The sequence below is a fragment of the Diplotaxodon limnothrissa genome, linkage group LG23 (genome assembly GCF_057381915.1).
Source record: "Diplotaxodon limnothrissa isolate DT_005_m linkage group LG23, D_limnothrissa_male_GT1.1, whole genome shotgun sequence".
Classification (NCBI taxonomy): domain Eukaryota; kingdom Metazoa; phylum Chordata; class Actinopteri; order Cichliformes; family Cichlidae; genus Diplotaxodon; species Diplotaxodon limnothrissa.
The window spans coordinates 17,211,491-17,231,192 of record NC_140617.1 but is presented as its reverse complement, the minus strand read 5'-3'; positions in this window follow the sequence as shown (position 1 = coordinate 17,231,192).

Genomic DNA, 19,702 nt, shown 5'->3' with positions numbered 1-19,702 from the left:
TGATCCACACAACTAGGATCTATGGAAACAACACCAAAATTTCATTTGTACTGGAGAGGTTTTGTAAGATTGTAACAAAGAGAGGGAAGGTAGTCAGGATTGAGGGGGTTGTATTACTTGAAGGCAACATTGCAGACACTGAGTACCCAGGAAACCCACTGACAAATGGTGACCATAAAGAGGCCACTAGGAAAGCAGCAACCACCAAACACCTGCACAGAGTAAGGCAAGTCCTACACACCAGGCAATACCCCATGTGCATGTTGAGCAGTTGTCCAGGCTGGTTGAGAATGATCAAGCTAAAATTCTGTGGGATAAAAAGGGAAAAACTGGTGATGGTGATTGTGCACAGAGAAAGCAAAAGCCAGATGTGTTTTGTATTCATACCATCAGTGTGCAGTTGGCGCATTGTGTGCTTAGTAGATGATGGCTTGTGTGTACTGTTTGATACGGAAACACCATTTTTACGAAGGTGTGAAGAGTTAATCTAGCTGTGTTTGCTTTTGCAAGAGAACTACAATGTTTTGATAATTGGGTGACAGGTTTTTTTATTTGTGTGTAGAGTTTTGCAAAATTAGCCAATAGTTACAACAAATGTGCTTAAGCAATCAGAAAAAACTGTAATCTGTCATGCTTTCAACAATGCAGTAAATTGAGGGGTTCCTTATTATTTCTAATAACCATACAAGCAGTAATATTTGGTCATATTTATCCTCAAGATGTTTAAGCTTTAATATTTTAAACATACAGATACAATCGTGCTTATAGTCTAATTTCACACAAGTCAACCCAGCTGCAGAGTGGATATTCACTTGCATCGTTTTCCCTTATGCACACAGGGTAACACACACACACACACACACACACACACACACACACACACACGCACACATACACACACACATTTCATTTCTACCTAAGACTACTTTTTCAAACCCCCCACCCCCCTACCTCAATATACCCCACTCATTACTTGGTTTTTCTCAGATGCACAGAATCACAAACATGTGAAAAGATTAGGAACAGTCTCTGCCTTTTTTTTCCCTCTCTTTCAGTGAGTTCATAAATATTCAAAACCAGGCTCTGCTTATTGCTTTGCATAATACAAGACTTTATTAAAACTATGGTGCTGCTTAAAAGTATTCCTTGATGATGGTTCACTGGAGGCCATGTTGGGTTTCACACACACACACACACACACACACACACACACACACACACACACACACACACACACACACACACACTTACCCTTTACCAAAAACTGACCTTAATTCAGATACTTGTAAACCTAGACCTCACTGTCTCCTATTATATTTTGATATTAGAACAGCTACTGTGTGACAAAATGGGTGAGACTCCAGGAGTTGTCTCATTTCCACCATTGAACCATGCTGCTTACTTCTTGATGATATAGAGGAATATTTGCACTGGTGAAAGAAAATGTGCTTCCTTACTGACAACAGCCACATTTTGCACTTACCACACCACTGCATATGTTATAGTATAGTGACAGTTGGTCATTGATTTGGGAGTGACGTTACATTTATCTGAAGCTTGACTGGCACCACTGGCTTAAATTAGTTTCTGACCTATTAGAATAATACCCATAGGATAAAACACTCAAACCATTTGAATGGTGACCTGGTCCAGACCTCTGCACTGGGTTAACTGGGATCTAACAGGTGTCACTGCGATTAAGGTATTCCTTAAAGTATTCCTTCTATCACCAGACTATGTCCACAGTTGAAGTCAGCAGTGCCCCTTTCCCCTCCTGAGTTGCCTGATGGTTTGCCAAAATCACTTAAAGGCAGTCCGAAAGTCTTGTTCCATGACCTCACTGAACTCCTCCCCTTGTCAACTGATCCAACTCACCACCCTGAACTAGTATTTCATATACAAAGTTATATATATACACAAAGGCATACAGTACAACAAAGCCAGACATTTTCTTTCTCTAACCATAACTTAAGATGATGTTAATCCCCTTGGATAAATAAGAACATTTCCATCTGAAACTTACCTACATGGATATACTGTATGTGAGGGATCCGTGGTGCTTAACCATTGTAGACATTTGTGAGGATGGTGTTATACATCTTTTTTGTTAACTGACAGGAAAACAACAGAAAGAAATGAAAAGGAACTTTAATGGTCAACGCTTATTTTACAATTTTCTGGCTGAGTAAATGAAATTAGGAATGAGATATGTTCTTCCAATGTGCCAATTTATCAGCATAGTATAGATATCTGCTTACTTCTTTACTACACTTATCAACCAACATGGCCCCATCCCCCCAAACTTTCCTTGCCTACACAATCAATGCTGATGGTTACAGGGCCAGATTTTAATCAATAATAATACCTAAAAAAAAAAAATACAGTTAGCTCTTACACATGTGCCAGTATTCAATTTATCTCCTGATATATTAATTTGTCCTTCTGAATAAATTAAGCTACCTTCTGCTGGAGTGGTAGGCTGGTTTACCCATAAACCTAGTGATAATTATTCAAAAAACATTTAGAAAAATGCCTGATTTAAGTCACTTATCAAAGAAAATCACATTTCATATTTCTCAATAATTTGCTGTTCCCTCTCACATGTTCATTTAACAGCAAAAATGTTTATCAAAATTAGAGTGGACATTTAAAAGAAAAATCACAAAAGTAAACACAATAATTACTATTTAAATGTTTGCCCCTTAAAAGAATTTAATCCTTGGAGGAAACATCAAGCCTCAAGTTCTTCACAGCAGAATCACCTGAAGGAGGAATGACTGACACCAAGCACAAAAAATAAATAAATGAAAAACAAAAGAACAGACTCAGTCTTATGGCTATTTTTAAACCATCTAACTATAAAAAAAGAAGTGAGATATTGATTAGTATTTTATGTAAATTGTCATGATGTGCAACTCCTGAACTACAAGCATTTGTAACAAATGTTATTATGCTTGCAGTTTCATGTGATCCCAGAGGCTTGTTAAATCCAGATTTAGTACAACTCATCAAAAACCCACATCTTTAAGGGCTAAAGCATAAATATTTGGGTATTACATACCTATCCACAGATTATACAGATGTTTACCAATATATTTTCCTTCTGTGTGGTGACCTGTAACAGGTAGGGAGTGGTGGCAAGCTGATTGTGGCAGCAGTGCATTATGGTACTGTGGGCTCTGTGGTAGCCCAGTTTAACCAGCAGACTGCCATAGTAAAGGCACTCAATCAGCCCCGAGCCACATACACACCTCACTGGGGGAGGAACACAATGAATAATACACACAGGTTAGAGTTGGTGCAAGTGAATGGATGGCATAAATGGACCATAAGTGACAACTGACAAGACGATGCACAAATAGTAAGATACATATACAACTACACAAACACAGATGGGAAAAACCGTATTGGCATTGCACCACTCTTGTAAAGCTGTAATGATTTAAATGCAGAAATAAAGGCACACATTGCAGGATAGACACCCCCAGTGTTGCAGCCAGTGGTATATAGAATAAGTGATGTATGTAAAGTGTGTAAAGAATGTCAAAGAGAGGGTTCCTCCGACAGCCACTTTTGACAGAGTATCCTATGAATGGCAGAGTCTGTTGCTGTGTTTGCAGAAAAGTTCACAACTGATTACAGTTTTTCTCGATTGCTAAAACACATTTCTTGAAACTACGCCTCATATCCTCACAACAGTAAACACAAATCCATAACATCTCACTCAATTTCCCAAACATCCTATTTCCAGGTCAAAATGAAGCTCTACACCCAAAACTATTCACTCCTGCTGAAAAACCAAACTTTGCCCTCAGACATCAAACACAAGCCCTCAAAAACACACACACTACAACAGAGTTTTGCACACTGGTACAATTAATTCAAAACAATAGTTCCAAAACAATTAGGTTGCCTATGGTTCTCCCCTTCAAAACCCTTGTCACATAATAAACACAAAAGACGCAACCAATGTATGTACAGTGGCACATTGTCATTCATGTACTATACAGTACAACACACACCAGAAACATTATCCCACCTCAGCATCTTGTCTTTGGTCTGGGTCAGGCCAGAGAATCTCATCCACATCACAGGCTATATTGGCCCCAGCCAGGCAGCGGGGGTAAAATCCTCTTGCATGCCTGATCCACCCCTGGCATGCATCTACTGATATGTCTAGGCAGGCCTCTTCCATGGCCTGAAGGAGGTGAACACAGACATAAGGTTCTCGGTCATACACTTTCCACCGCCATGCCGAAAATAACTCCTCTATCGGGTTTAGAAAGGGAGAGTATGCAGGCAGAAAGATATTAGAAAACCTTGGGTTATTGGTAAACCAGTCACGAACCAGAGCAGCGCGATGGAAGCTGACGTTATCCCACACAACAACGTAGTGAGGCTGCTCTGGCTGTGCTGGTTCCCTGTAGTCCAGCTGGAACATATGTTGTCTTAAACCATCAAGAAAAGCAAGGAGAAGCAGAGTGTTATAGGGTCCTAGTACGGCATGGCGGTGGAGTACCCCTCGTTGGCTGATGGCTGCGCACATACCGTATTTTCACAACCATAAAAAAGTCTTAGATTTACTTCAAAAAGTACGGCGCGCCTTATAGCGCAGTGCGCCCTGTGTGTTGTAATGAGGACGTAGTAGAGAACACCATGAGAACGCTAAAGGGTGAAGTGTGGCCGAGTTGGAGGAAAGACTCGAGCGGTGGATCATCGAGCAAAGAACGAGCGGGAGAAGTGTTTCGACGGTCACCATTCAGCTAAAAGCGGTTTCACTTTCACTTTTTATGAAACCGTGCCATTTTTCCATCCGGACGAGGTCCCGCTCACTTTTGACATCCCAGTGAGTCACACTGTGGAGAAGGGGACCAGCACGGTAGCGATACGCACAACGGGGTATGAAAAGTCTTCTTTTACTGTTGTGCTAGGGTGCCATGCTAATGGACAGAAACTGCCGCCTATGGTGATTTTTAAGCGAAAGACTTTGCCTAAAGAGAAGTTTCCAGCAGGAATCATCATTGAGGCAAATGAAAAGGGCTGGATGGATGAGGAAATGATGAAAGACTGGCTGAGGGAGGTGTATGTAAGGAGACCAGGTGGTTTTTTCCACGCATCACCATCGCTCTTAATCTTTGACTCTATGCGTGCCCACCTCACAGCCGATGTGAAAAAACAAGTGAAACAAATGAACTGTGAGCTTGCTGTCATTCCGGGAGGCCTGACAAAGGAACTCCAACCGCTGGACATCGGTGTGAACCGCCCGTTCAAAGTAAGGCTGCGAGCGGCCTGGGAGCGATGGATGACCGATGGAGACCACAGTTTCACCAAGAGTGGAAGGCAGCGCCGGGCGAGTTACGCCACAATTTGCCAATGGATTGTAGATGCTTGGGCTAACATGTCTGCTGGCACTGTTGTTCGAGCTTTCGCAAAAGCCGGCATCATTTCCGAGGAGCCGCACGGCACGGAAAGTGACTCTGACAGTGAAAAAAGTGAACCTGGCATGTTTGATGGAGATTTAGCGCAGCTGTTCAATTCAGACACAGAGGATGAGGACTTCGATGGGTTTGATTATAAAAATGTGAGTACCAAACTTTGTTTTGCTCCTGCTTTATTTTTAAATATGCACACTTGTATGCTTGTGTGTTGTTGATGATGACGATTACTGGTAATAAAAATGTGAGTAAGGTACCGAACTCAGGTTTGCTCCCGCTTTATTTTTAAATACTTATACGGTACTTGTATGCGCCCTATGATCCAGTGCGCCTTATGTGTGTGTTAAATACAGGCACACATAACTGAGACTGCGCCTTTTAGTACAGTGCGTTTTATGGTCGTGAAAATACGGTAGTGACATTCCCCCCACGCTGACCAGGGACATTTACAATAGCCCGATGGCCAATTATGTTCCTCCCCCTTTTCCTTCTTTTGGTCAGGTTAAAACCTGCCTCATCCACAAAGATTATTTCATGGGGAACCGGCCGTCCTTCAATCTCAAAGATTCTCTGCAAAACACATAACACAGTAGAGTCAATCGGTACCCTGAACCACAGTTCAAGAGTGCTGAAATGGCAGCATAAACTGCCATGCTGTGATGGTACACAATACGTTGTGCGAACGTTGTTCCTCTCACACGCTCCTGCACACCAAATCTGGAACTACTGTCCATCATGTGTCGTCCCTTTTATCTACCTCGGGAATTTACATCGGTCATTATAAGTGCCGTTTATATTCCACCACAAGCGGACACGGCCACTGCCTTATGCGAGCTGCATGAGGCACTCACACAGCACCAGACACAACACCGGGACGCTGCGCTTATTGTGACGGGGGACTTTAATAGCGCCAACCTCAAACGCGCAGCGCCGAACTTTTATCAACACATCACCTGCCCCACCAGAGGTGAAAGGACACTGGACCACTGCTACACTACGGTGAAGGACGGCTACAAGGCACAATCCCGCCCTCTGTTTGGCAAATCTGATCACGCCGCCATCTTCCTCATGCCAAAATACAAACAAAGGCTGAAACAGGAAGTTCCGGTTCAGAGGAAGGTCGCGCGCTGGACGGATCAATCAGTGGCCGCGTTACAGGACGCACTCGATGACGCAGACTGGGGCATGTTCAGAAACAGCTCCGATGATGATGTCAACGTGTTTACGGAAGCGGTTGTGGGATTCATCGGGAAACTAGCGGATGATACCGTGGAGACAAAGACTATCACAACGTTTCCCAACCAGAAGCCGTGGGTGGATAAAACCATCCGCGACGCTCTGAGATCCCGCACCGCTGCCTACAACACGGGACTCACGACGGGGGACATGGACCCGTACAAAGCCGCGTCATATAACGTGCGGAGGGCGGTGAAAGAGGCGAAGCAGCGCTACGGGAGGAAACTAGAGTCACAACTCCAACAGAGTGACTCTAGGAGCCTGTGGCGGGGACTAAGGACAATAACGGACTATAAAGCACCAACAACCGGTATGACGAACGCGGCCGTGACTCTGGCAGACGAGCTGAACACTTTCTATGCTCGCTTCCAGGCTGCAGCTAAGGACTCCAACGATGCTAGTGCTAGCGGCACTAACGGCTGCAGACAGGAAGATACTGCCAGCACCGGAAACGTGCTCGTCATCTCCGAGCATGAAGTAAGGAGAGGCTTCAAAAGAGTGAACACCAGGAAAGCAGCAGGACCAGACGGCATCCCAGGTCGTATCCTAAGAGACTGCGCATACCAGCTAGCTCCTGTGTTCACGGAGATATTCAACATCTCTTTATCTCAGTCGGTGATCCCCACATGCTTCAAAGAGTCCATCATTGTTCCTGTCCCGAAGAAACCCCACCCTGCTTCTCTCAATGACTATCGCCCTGTAGCCCTCACCTCAGTAGTGATGAAGTGCTTTGAACGCCTGGTCAGAGACTTCATCATTTCTTCACTACCAGACACACTGGACCCACTACAGTTCGCTTACCGTCCAAATCGTTCCACAGACGATGCCATCTCTCATCTCCTCCACACATCACTCACTCACTTGGACATTAGAAGGGGGAATTATGTTAAAATGCTCTTTATAGACTACAGCTCTGCATTTAACACCATAATTCCCTCCACACTCACCACCAAGCTGGAGCATCTGGGACTCAGCTCATCTATGTGTCAGTGGATCTCCAACTTCCTAACTGGCAGACCACAGGCAGTAAGGATGGGCGGACATGTCTCAGCCTCCACCACTCTCAGCACTGGAGCCCCCCAGGGGTGTGTTCTGAGCCCCCTGCTGTACTCTCTGTACACATATGACTGCGTGGCCACTACCAGCTCCACCACCATCATCAAGTTTGCTGACGACACCGTCGTGGTGGGCCTGATCTCTGATAACAACGAGACGGCCTACCTGAAGGAGATTAGGAATCTGGAGAACTGGTGCCAGAGGAACAACCTCCTTCTAAACGTCAGTAAGACAAAGGAGCTGATAGTGGACTTCAGCACTAAGCAGGAGAGGAACTACCAGACCCCCGTCATCAACGAGTGCCCAGTGGAGAGAGTGGACAGCTTCAAATACCTCGGAGTTCACATCACGCAGGACCTGTCATGGTCCTGTCACATCAACACCGTGGTGAAAAAGGCCCGTCAGCGTCTCTACCACCTCAGATGCTTGAGAGACTTCCAACTGCCCTCCAAGGTGCTCAGGAACTTTTACTCGTGCACCATAGAGAGCATCCTGACGGGAAACATCTTAACCTGGTTCGGGAACAGCACCATGCAGGACAGACGAGCTCTACAGAGGGTTGTGCGATCAGCTGAGCGCACCATCCGCTCCGAGCTCCCTGACCTGCACTCAATCTACAGCAGGCGGTGCTGGACCAAGGCCAGGAAGATCGTGAAGGACCTCAGCCATCCCAACAACGGACTGTTCTCTCTGTTGAGGTCAGGAAAGCGATTCCGCTCCCTGAAGACCGACACAGAGAGACTGAGGAGGAGCTTCTTCCCGCAGGCGATACGGTCTCTCAATCACACCACCACACAGTACTGACCCACACATATAGTTCTTACACACACACTGGACTTTCTGGACATTGTTTTCACTTCATCACTTAAATCACTGCTGCTGTTATTGTGTATATATTTATTTATACTTCTTGTGTATTTTGTTCATACATTCTTATATAGTTCTATATTGTGTATTTTGTTGTACAGTTATTTTATTTTCAATTTAATTCATATATTTTATCTTATTCTTTCCCAGTGTGTTGTACAGTTATTTCATTTTTAACCTTAATTTATATTTTATTCCTTCCTAGTTAAATTTACCATTTTTAATTTTTCATATTTATTTCCTATCTTATTCATAGCCTTTTCCTTTTTTGTTTTCTTTAGGTCACGAGCAGTTGTCCAAGCATTTCACTACATATCGTAATGTGTATGACTGTGTACGTGACAAATAAAATTTGAATTTGAATTTGAATTTGAATTTTATACAGTATCAAAACTCATACCTGAACATATTCCACATGTTGGTTTTTCTCTCTGTCAGAGTTTCGTTCGAAAGGGATTCGGTATGCCTGTTTCATCCAGAATTGATTCTTTCGGAGGATGCGGTCAATTTTGGAGAGGCTGATGGCATTTATGCCTCGAAAAAGATGATCATCCTCAATCACTCTCCTTTGAATCTCTTGCAGGCGGATTACATTATTTGCAATTACCATGTTTACAAGTTCCCTCTCTTGCTCCTCCGACAAAAGCCTTAACCTGCCTCCACCAGGTGGTCGTCTCTGTGTCCTACAAAAATAGAAGCACTCATTACTGTAACTGTCACACATTCATTTTACAGGAAAATAATGGAAACATACTGAAACTCAAGACACATAAGTTCAGTAACTTAAACGTTACTGTACAAAGCAGTCTTACTGCAAGTACACCTACCTGTTTTCCTCCCTGAAGGTTCTGATGATGGAGGCAACAGTGAAGCGACTCAAATTTGGTTGTACTCGTTGCCCAGCCTCCCTCATAGTCATCCCATGGACAAGGACATGGTCAACTAAAGTTAAAATTTCATCCGAGACTGACTGTCTTCTTGCCCTTGCTCTTCCCCTTCCTTGTCGCCGTCGTTCTCCACCTCCACCTCCTTCACCACGTCCTCCTCCTCCTCTCCCTCCTCCTCCACCACCTTCCTGTTGTCCTAGACCACCTCCTCCTCCTCTTCCACCACGTCCTCCTCTTTCACCACGTCCTCCTCTTTCACCATGTCCTCTTCCTCCACCACGTCCTCCTCCTTCACCACGTCCTCCTCTTTCACCATGTCCTCTTCCTCCACCACGTCCTCCTCCTTCACCACGTCCTCCTCTTTCACCATGTCCTCTTCCTCCACCACGTCCTCCTCCTTCACCACGTCCTCTTTCTCCACCACGTCCTCTTCCTTTGCATCTCTTTGGATCCATTGTTTCAAACCTGAATGAGCTGACTTTGGCCCTTTTATCTATCCATCGCAGGTTCTGATTGGTGTGTGCTAAATTTTGACTCCTAGTGTTTCCACCTGGTTAATTGTGTGCTAATTGAGCTCAAGCTATGCTGACTTAAGTTAACATTATTGCATGCTAGTGCTTTCTAAATGACTACATGGTGTAAGCACTGTAAAATGTAGGGATTTGTGTGTAGAGTTTTGCAGTAACAGTTCACCAAATTTGAGTCATGTGTCAAAGCAGGGAATAGTGTTTATAGTTCAGGGAAATGGGTGAGCTTTTTGAACAATAGCGTTACGGTTTTGAAATTTTAGTTTAGAGGCCTGGTTATAGTGTTTAAGCAATCGAGAAAAACTGTAAAGAGGAAAAATATCCAGTCGCAGATTTTGTTCAATGCTCTTGTGGAATGAGCAGAAATTTGGTTCATATCAGCACTTTGGCTTGAGCAGTTAATGAAGCTGTGTGGTATGGGTATAACTTGATCTTTAACGCTTATTTTTGTGCAAAGCCAACAAACTTTCAGAGATTTTTTAAGTTGAATTTGACTGTGGATTATCCAGACACATATAATTTCCATGTTTTGGTGACCACCAAAGACAAAGTTATGGCTCTCTCCCACACTCATTTCAGATGGAGGTGTTTCAAGCCAGCTGGCTAGTTGTGAGACTTGCTTCTAGAAGGACATTGGTGTAAATCTGGTTTCATTACAAATATCCCCAACTTGTTTTTAACATATTAATATCCACTAGAGCAGGGCTGCCCAATCCCAGTCCTCGAGAGCTACTATCCTGCAGCTTTTAGATGCATCCCTACTCCAACACAGCTGAATCAAATGGTTTGATTACCTCTTCAGCATGCCATCATGTTTGGCAAAGGCCTGATAACAAGCCATTCATTTGATTCGGGTGTGTGGGAACAAGGATGCATCTAAAAGCTGCAGGACGGTAGCTCTCGAGGACCGGGATTGGGCACCCCTGCACTAGAGTATTGGTGATTTATCTAGACTTTGGTCTATGGTTGATTTTTTTGCTCAAAGGAAAGGGAAGCTCAGCTGTTGAACATGCTGATGCTGGAGCAGTTCATGGAGGAGCTCCCAGCGGGAACAGTGGAGTAGGTCTGCTTTCAGCCATGGGTCACATGTTGGGGCTGTTGGGGCAGCCACAGCTGGTGGCAGGAAGTCAGTCAATCCCGGCCCCGAGGAGGAGGCCCTGTGGTGTGTCCCCATTGCAGCCGCAGAGCAGTGGTCGCCAACACTTAATGACGCTTCCCCTTCTGCTGTCTCTCCACTGGTCCCAGTGGCTATGGACACTGCACCCCACTCACCGGGAGGATCGTGGCAGGAGTCTTAGAGGTGAGGACGACCAGGACACGTCCGCTGTGTCTGTCCACAGATGGAGGCGAGACAGGTGCCTGTCTGGGGCATTGTTGGAAGCAGGGTGGGTGGAGGTTCGGTGTATGCTTGGGGAAATCCACAAATACAGTGGGGCAAAAAAGTATTTAGTCAGCCACCGATTGTGCAAGTTCCCCCACTTAAAATGATGACAGAGGTCAGTAATTTGCACCAGAGGTACACTTCAACTGTGAGAGACAGAATGTGAAAAAAAAATCCATGAATTCACATGGTAGGATTTGTAAAGAATTTATTCGTAAATTAGGGTGGAAAATAAGTATTTGGTCACCTCAAACATGGAAAATCTCTGGCTCTCACAGACCTGTAACGTCTTCTGTAAGAAGCTTTTCTGTCCCCCACTCGTTACCTGTATGAATGGCACCTGTTTGAACTCATCATCTGTATAAAAGACACCTGTCCACAGCCTCAAACAGTCAGACTCCAAACTCCGCCATGGCCAAGACCAAAGAGCTTTCGAAGGACACCAGGAAAAGTATTGTAGACCTGCACCAGACTGGGAAGAGTGAATCTACAATAGGCAATCAGCTTGGTGTGAAAAAATCAACTGTGGGAGCAATCATCAGAAAATGGAAGACATACAAGACCACTGATAATCTCCCTCGATCTGGGGCTCCACGCAAGATCTCATCCCGTGGGGTCAAAATGATCATGAGAACGGTGAGCAAAGATCCCAGAACCACACGGGGGGACCTGGTGAATGACCTGCAGAGAGCTGGGACCAAAGTAACAAAGGTCACCATCAGTAACACACTACAACGGCAGGGAATCAAATCCCGCAGTGCCAGACGTGTTCCGCTGTTGAAGCCAGTGCATGTCCAGGCCCGTCTGAAGTTTGCCAGAGAGCACATGGATGATACAGCAGAGGATTGGGAGAATGTCATGTGGTCAGATGAAACCAAAGTAGAACTTTTTGGTATAAACTCAACTCGTCGTGTTTGGAGGACGAAGAATACTGAGTTGCATCCCAAGAACACCATACCTACTGTGAAGCATGGGGGTGGAAACATCATGCTATGGGGCTGTTTTTCTGCCAAGGGGACAGGACGACTGATCCGTGTTAAGGACAGAATGAATGGGGCCATGTATCGTGAGATTTTGAGCCAAAACCTCCTTCCATCAGTGAGAACTTTGAAGATGAAACGAGGCTGGGTCTTCCAACATGACAATGATCCAAAACACACCGGCCGGGCAACAAAGGAGTGGCTCCGTAAGAAGCATTTGAAAGTCCTGGAGTGGCCTAGCCAGTCTCCAGACTTCAACCCCATAGAAAATCTGTGGCGGGAGTTGAAAGTCCGTGTTGCTCGGCGACAGCCCCAAAACATCACTGCTCTCGAGAAGATCTGCTTGGAGGAATGGGCCAAAATACCAGCTACTGTGTGTGCAAACCTGGTAAAGACCTATAGTAAACGTTTGACCTCTGTTATTGCCAACAAAGGTTATGTTACAAAGTATTGAGTTGTATTTTTGTTATTGACCAAATACTTATTTTCCACCCTAATTTACGAATAAATTCTTTACAAATCCTACCATGTGGATTCATGGATTTTTTTTTTCACATTCTGTCTCTCACAGTTGAAGTGTACCTCTGGTGCAAATTACTGACCTCTGTCATCATTTTAGGTGGGGGAACTTGCACAATCGGTGGCTGACTAAATACTTTTTTGCCCCACTGTATCCTATAGTGCAGCTGCAAATTAAATACAAGTCTTCAGACTGAAGAAGTCATCCAAGTGACTTCACTTCGACGAAACGTTTCTCCACTGAAAACGCTATGTCCAGACGAACAGGATCAACCTTTTGGGATTTACTTACCTGAGTGATTGAGCATGGATCAAGACAAATCGGTTTAATGTTTGAAGGCTCGCAGTACTAACAGATTTCCTCCTATGCCTTAAACCACGGGTGTCAAACTCCAGGCCTCAAGGGCCGGTGTCCTGCAGGTTTTAGATGTGTCTGTGATTCAACACAGCTGATTTAAATGACTAAATTACCTCCTCAACGTGTCTTGCAGTTCTCCAAAAGCCTGATAATGAACTAATCATTTGATTCAGGTTTGTTGACCCAGGGTGTTATCTAAAATCTGCTGAACACCGGCCCTCGAGGCCCGGAGTTCGACACCCCTGCCTTAAACCAAAAGTAACGAGCCTGTTTTGGAAATGTGAGGAGTAGAAAGTACAGATACTTGTTTAAAAATGTAGGGAGTAAAAGTAAAAAGTTGTCAGAAAGTAAAATACTTAAGTAAAGTAGAGAAAATGTAGAGCGTAGGCTAGGCCCAATGGCTCCCGCCCAATGGCTCCCGCCCTAGGTCGGGCGATGGGGGTGTGTGGCTAGTTAGGTTAACCCTGTTAACTGTTCTCAATCACCTGGTCTGGAGAGAGAGTCGGCTGAAAAGCCTTCCACTGACTCTGTTGGAAATTGTTTGCAAAAAAAGACATTAACGTGTGAGAAAAACTGTCTGTCGGTCTGGGTCCTTGCTACACATACATGTAACATACATAGGTTAATTGGTGATTTTAGCCTGCCTGTAGGTATACAGTATATGTTAGTGTCACCTCAACTTTGTACATTTTTTGATATCTATAAAACAGCCTCACAGAGATACTAGCTGTAGACTGCAGGCTTGTTTCCAGACCACTTATTGTTATTCACATAAGCTGCTGCCAACTTGATGACTCTGTTGCCACATTTAGCAGATTTCAGACATTGTAAGTAAGTTTTGACAAATAACCACAGGGAACATCGTTAATGTGCTCAGTCTTCGAGCATTTGGTGACAAATTGGAAAGGCTGATGCTGCTGCATGTAGATGTGCACAGCTTTCTTAACAAATCTATAGAGGTCTCAATGCAGCATTTCCTGTAAACAGTAAATCTTTATTTCTGCTTAAAGAGATTTTTAGCATACGGACAGTATTATATGCAAATTAGCATATAATGTCTTTTGGCTTCTTTTGGCAAGTTTTTTTCAGCAGCCAAAAGCTAGTCTCAACGGGAGCGAGCTGGCACCACCTGGTCAGGGAGTTGTTCAGGGCAGACATGATGGCGAGTGTTTCAGATTACAAAGCCAAAGAAAAAAAGCTGTTTCTTTGTTGATGACAGCAACAGATTTCCTCAGATGAATCCATCCCATATTGTTTTTCAGCTAAGTCTCAGCGAGGCTGGGAGAACTGGCTCAGTTTTAAAGGAGTCAATAATTACTGAAAAACACACAGATGATGCCTGCAGTGAAGCTCCAGCAGCACCAAGTCCAAATGTTGGCAAAGCGTCTGGATGACACCACCTCATAATGTCTGATTAATGCACTGGCAAGATGGGCGAATAGAGATTTACCTGCCTAATCAGTTTCTGCTCTGCTCTTTTTTCCCATGAATTTGGTTAATTGAACAGAAAGGCTTCTGTCGTAAATTCTGTACCCTTATTACTTATGAGGCTTATCAGCAAACTCAATGAGGGCAACAAAGGCTAAGTTGTAATTAGGATAAGGGAGTGTTTCAATTTTAAAATCACAATTGCTTATTTATGCCTTTTTAAGGCATAAATAAGCAATTGCCCTTCTACTGTCTATCCATATATTCATGTATTGGCCTTCTACTGTCTATCCATATATTCATGTATTTATTCACATAATGGAAAGTAAATTAAAAACCTCAGGTACCACCCCAAACACAAACATGTTGAACACAAAGCTGTGATTAAACTCGAGATGTTGCATTGTAACTCTTGTCTGCTGTGTCTTCTACCCCCTCCCCTTATGTTTATCCTGCTGGGTGACAGTTTTCCACCACTTTGCAGCTCTTTGATGTTTTTTGATTCCTGCTGTTAAGTGTTCTGATTATGTTTTTATGCCTGTATGCTTTTGAAAGGCTGCATGCTATTCTGAACAAAAGGCCCATAGCTTGAGTAACAAAGGGACTACAGTGACATTGATATGAGTGAGCGGACAGCTGCTGATGTATAAGGATGCATCACTGATATGAATGAGGACTGTTGGACAACATTTCCACACAGTTCACAGAAGGCCAACTCCCAGTAAGAAAAGCTCAGGTGTTTACATGAGCTCTGTTCTACTCAAGTGTCCCAGTGTGCCATTAAGCGTGGCAGTCTCTCAGCTTTTACAGTACCCAAACACAGAAACTGAAGTGGCTAAACAACATTGCGCTTTTATTCATGTTGTTATTTATACCCCTTCTATTCATATTGCCATTTTCTATCTGAGACCAGAAGATTACACGTTTGAAGTAAATTTAGACATAAAATCTTAAGTAAACAGCTTCACTTTTCACAACTTCATTGGTTACCAAATTGCTCACTGAGCAGAAAAAAAATGTGCAAACAACCACATTTTGCAGACAGACTTGCTGGATCAAAGATTTCCTTCATACTCTGTCAAACAGACTAAATATTTAACTAATCTACTGCAAACATTAATCTCCTCTTTTCAAACAAAAAAACCTTTTGTCCAGTCGAATACTGAAACAAATAAATGCATTTAATTTGTGACATAATATCGTATACAGTATTTTAAGGAACTCAGGTTTTGTTTGAAAATGATTTCTGTAATTTAAGCTGCATTAGGCATAAATTTGAAAAAGGGCAAAAAACATTACTGACTGCACTCATCCTGCTCTTCCCTCACATACCCAAGCATAGGCCCATATATACACATTTCATATGCACTCTAAATAGCTGAAAGTACAGTGCATGCGCTTAACACATAATCAAAATCCTGCTTTACTGTGTTAAAGTTCTCTGTTGACTCTCTTCACCTTAGTACCGTTATACCTCATCTGATCTCATCGGAAAAGATCCACATTTTTTCAAAGGCCAGAGGAGGTGCAATGGTTTAGCTCCCAAATCACTTCAATTACAAAATGCTGAAGGGTTAAGTGTATAATGCGGTCAAAGGCAGGAGGGTGTCCTGTTTAATGGTCTCAGAACCGCGTGTCTGCGTTTTTGCAGAAGATGTGGTCCTGCTGGTTCCACTGAATAATAATCCAGTTCACATTGGAGCAATTTTCAGTTAAGTGTGGTGGGACGTCAAAGAGAATTAGCACCTCCAAGTTATAGGAAATGGTTCTCAACTGCCATGTCTGCAGTGGTACCAGTGGCGTGTAAAGAACAGCAGAAGAAAAGCTGTCGGTTTACTGATAGATCACCAGTCCTACCATCCACGGCCATGGACTGAGAGAAGTGACCAAAATAATGAATTGTGCATATAATTGGCAGAAATCCACCTGAGGAGCTCAGACATTCTTAGAGTAGATCCACTGCTCCTCTCCACCGAAAGCAGCCAGTTAAGGAAGATCACATTAGGATGTCTTTAAGTTGAAGATTATCATTTTACTTTATCTGAATTCCCTCATCATTTAATAATTTACTGATGAATTTGAATTCAGTAACTTGATATGGATCTGTTTGTTGGTATGTACTGCATTTTAAAAAAGAGTCAGGGAAAGAGAGTTTACTGTCATGGTTCTGGGTCCTTTTGACCCAGCATTTTGAGTTTCTTGGGTTTTTATGACAATTTGTGTTATGATTTATTATTTAAGGTTCACATAGGTAATCCTGAGTTTATTCTATGTTAGAGTTTGTACTTTTAGGCTCCCCTTGTGTCTTTCCCCTCTGTGCCTCTCCTTGTGTTTATATGAGTTCTCGTGCCTCGTTTCCCCTCCTTGTGTTTTATTCCATCATGTTTATCTCCTCTCCTCCTCCTCTCCTGCATCATGTTACTCCATTTCCTGTTTTATTGTGAAAGTCTCGTGTTTTCGTGTTCGATGTGCCTCGCCTGTGGCGTGATGTTAATTCGTGTCAGCTGTGTGTCCCGTGTGTTCTCACGTCCCTCGTTATCCTTCTGTGTATTTATGTCAGCGTCTCCCTCGGTCCTTTGTTGCAATCTCCCTCATGGTTGTGCGGTTCCTTGTGTGTTAATGTGTCATTGTATTGTGTCAGTGTAGTTTATATGATTTTTCCCCCCCCAATCTTCAGCAAATAAAGCTGTTTTGATTTCTCGTTCCGCCTACGAGTCTGCGTTTGAGACCTGCCTGCTGCGCAAAGCCGAATCATGACAGTCTACATCAAACCTAATGATTTCCAGTCACCTTCTCAGTAAGTAACACAGCTTCTACATTTAAATTTGATCTTTGAGCTTGAGTGTATGAATGTGAGAGTGAATGAATAGTGGAATTGTAAAGTGCTTTGAGGGGTCCCGAAAAGCGCTATATAAATGCAATCCATTATTATTATCATTATAAAGTATTTACATATGTGCTTTAAAACTACTCTACCATTATTTATAGTACATATTTTGTTGCAGCACAGTGGCACGGTGGTTAGCACTTTTGCCGCACAGCAAGAAGGTCCTGAGTTCAATTCCAACATCAGGCCGGGGTCTTTCTGTGTGGAGTTTGCATGTTCTCCCCGTGTTTGCATGGGCTCCCTCCGGGTACTCCGGCTTCCTCCCACCGTCCAAAGACATGCAGCTTGTGGGGATAGGTTAATTGGATAATCCAAATTGCCACTAAGTGTGAATGTGCGAGTGAATGTGAGTGGGAATGGTTGTCTTTCCTGGTGTGTTGGCCCTGCGACAGACTGGCGACCTGTCCAGAGTGTACCCCCCCCCCCCCTCCCCTTCGCCCTATGACAGCTGGGATAGGCTCCAGTGCCCCCCGTGACCCTGAAAAGGATAAGCGGAAGCGACTGGATGGATGGATATTTTGTTGCTTGCTTCTTGTATTTTTGTTTTTTTTATGTTGCTTTTTACATTTAATAAGAAGACTTTGATAGACTTCTGTTTGTTTTTCTTCTAAATGTTGAACTTGAGATTCTGCAGACAATGAAACCGCAAAGAGTGGGTCACTGTGCCATGCCCTGGGGTCAGTGCACCCGCCCGCACACACAGATTTTCCCACTCAGTGCTGTAATAATTAAAGAATCCGCTGGAAAATCTGATGTTCTTTTTCTGTCTTCAGGTCCCAAACAACTCCAAGTTAGAGGTTAATGGAGTCTAAATAACGTGTAATGTATGAATCAGAATCAGAATCAGAATCAGAATGCTTTATTGATCCCTGGGGGAAATTATTTTTTGTTACAGTGCTCCATTTTAAACCAACATTAAGACAAGACAGACAATACGCTAACTAAGAATAGTACAATATATACATATATATACATACATACATAAGTCACTTATAAATAAATATTTGGAAAAGAAACATGTGTAGTTGTAGCAGCAAACAGTGTGTTAAGTGGATGCATTGTACAGGGAGATGGCCACAGGCAGGAATGATTTCCTGTGTCGTTCAGTGGTGCTTTTCGGTAATCTCAGTCTCTCACTGAACGTGCTCCTGTGACTGACCAGCATGTCATGGAGTGGGTGGGAGGTGTTATCCAACATTGTCTTTATCTTGGACAGCATCCGCCTCTCCGACACCACCTTGAGGGAGTCCAGCTCCATCCCCACAACATTGCTGGCCTTACGGATCAGTTTATTAAGTCTGTTGGCATCTGCGACCCTCAGCCTGCTCCCCCAGCATGCAACAGCATAGAGGATCGCACTGGCCACCACAGACTCATAGAAAATCCTCAGCATTTTCTGGCAGATGTTGAAGGACCTCAGTCGCCTCAAAAAATAGAGACGACTCTGGCCCTTCCTGTAAAGTGCTGTGGTGTTTTTAGCCCAGTCCAGTTTATTGTCAATGTGAACTCCAAGGTATTTATAGTCCTCCACAATGTCAACACTGACCCCCTGGATTGAAACAGGGGTCAAGTGTTTCCTGGTCTTCCTGAAGTCCACGATCAGTTCCTTGGTCTTTGCCACGTTGAGCTGCAGATGATTCTGCTCACACCACGTGACAAAGGAGTCGACCACAGCCCGGTACTCTGTCTCATCATCCCTGCTGATGCATCCAACCACCGCAGAGTCATCAGAAAACTTCTGAAGATGGCAGGTCTCTGTGCAGTGGCTGAAGTCTGTGGTGTAGAGGGTGAAGAGGAAGGGGGAGAGGACAGTCCCCTGTGGTGCCCCTGTGTTGCTAATCACCTTGTCAGACACACACTGTGGGAGACGTACATATTGTGGTCTTCCTGTCAGGTAATCAACAATCCAGGACACCAGAGAAGCATCCACCTGCATCGCTGCTAACTTATCACCCAGGAGGGTCGGCCTGATGGTGTTGAAAGCACTGGAAAAGTCAAAAAACATGACCCTCACAGTGCTCGCCGGCTGGTCCAGATGGGTGTAGACACGATTGAGCAGGTAGATGATGGCGTCCTCTGTTCCGAGACGAGGCTGATAAGCGAACTGAAGGGGATCCAGATGTGGTCTTACTATGGGTCGC